Source organism: Brassica oleracea, unplaced genomic scaffold (genome assembly GCF_000695525.1).
Source record: "Brassica oleracea var. oleracea cultivar TO1000 unplaced genomic scaffold, BOL UnpScaffold02836, whole genome shotgun sequence".
NCBI lineage: Eukaryota > Viridiplantae > Streptophyta > Magnoliopsida > Brassicales > Brassicaceae > Brassica > Brassica oleracea.
Window position 1 is genome coordinate 1 of NW_013619364.1, and position 1,451 is coordinate 1,451.

At 37.1% G+C, this 1,451-nt stretch overlaps 1 pseudogene; it reads left to right on the forward strand.

The window, feature by feature from the left end:
- The first annotated feature begins 768 nt into the window (after window positions 1-768).
- Window positions 769-1,445, forward strand: LOC106321749 (annotated as a pseudogene).
- The last annotated feature ends 6 nt before the right edge of the window (window positions 1,446-1,451 follow it).

Genomic DNA, 1,451 nt, shown 5'->3' on the forward strand with positions numbered 1-1,451 from the left:
GGTTTTGCGTCTTCGGACAGCCACAAATAATATTTTGTAGCTAAATGACCACAAATAACTATATAATAGCCACAAATTTGCGTTGTAGCTATTTTGCGGATAGTTTGTGGCTATATTTTTGTCGCCAGAAAATGTTTGTGGTTGGGCCGTGGCTATATACTAGTTTTCTTGTAGTGATAGCCTTGCTTAGAAGGGGATTGTCAGCTACTGGTTAAGATCTTACATGGATCATTTGTGGATATAACCATATCAAGTTGTGGGAGTCTAAATTGAGTTTCTTAACATTCATTCATGTCAAACAAAAATCACAATACCGCAACTCATCAATTAGCTAAGAAATGCTGTTAAAATTCAAAATTTATACTCTGGATGTGTTTATCCTCCTCTTTGATTAATACACCAATTATATCCCATTTTGTATGTTCAAGTTAATGAAGTTATAGTTTGGCCCAAGATGAACTATTTTTTGTCATCAATAAAAAACAATATATCTAGGGAGACTATGTAAACCAAACTGAAACGCAATGCGATGGAAGTATTTTTCTTAACCAAAACGGAATGCTTTTAACAAAAAAGGAAATATTTTGTTGAACCAAAAAGGTAGTCTTCCCCCTTTTTTAACAATTTTTTTGTATAAAATTATTAGCACTTCTGCCGTCAAAAAAAAAAAAAAATATATATATATATATATATATATAATGTTTTATTAACCCTAGCTAGTCTTCGAAACGTCCTATAATTTTGCTACAGTCTGCAGCCTATACCGCTATGAAATCTGAAACTGAACCATCAGAGAAAAAGGACAAGAAATTGAATCCATCTCTTTCGTTATTTTCTTTTCCAGATGACATCGTTCTGAACTGCATAGCCCGGATATCGACATCGTATTACCCTAATCTCTCTCTTGTCAGCAAGACCTTTGCCTCTCTCATCTCATCGTACGAGCTTTACAAGACTAGGTGTCTTCAAAACACATATGAAGAAATACTTCATGTCTGCTTACAGTTTCCCATGGATCGTCGTCCCTCCTGGTTCAGTCTCTGGTTAAAACCTAACCAAACCCTAACCAATGACTTGGAGAGAAAAGAAAAGTCTAGCAGGAATGCTCTGTTAGTACAAATACCCTCTTCTTATTGTCCACATCGACCAAAGTTCATGTTCATGGTTGGTTCAGAATGGTACGCAATCAATGCGGTTATCCAGCTTCCGATTTGTCCGTCTATAAATCAGGGATATGGAACTGGCGTGAAGCCCCAAACATGACCGTGGCTCGAGGGGAGGATGTCATCGCCGGCGTTCTCAATGATAAAATATATGTAATGGGAGGTTGCAGCAAAGATGAATCAAAGAATTGGGCTGAGGTTTTCGATACAAATACTCAAACATGGGAATCTTTACCTGACCCTGGTGTCCAGCTACGCTGTTCTCCACTTAGGAAAATAGAAGTGTGT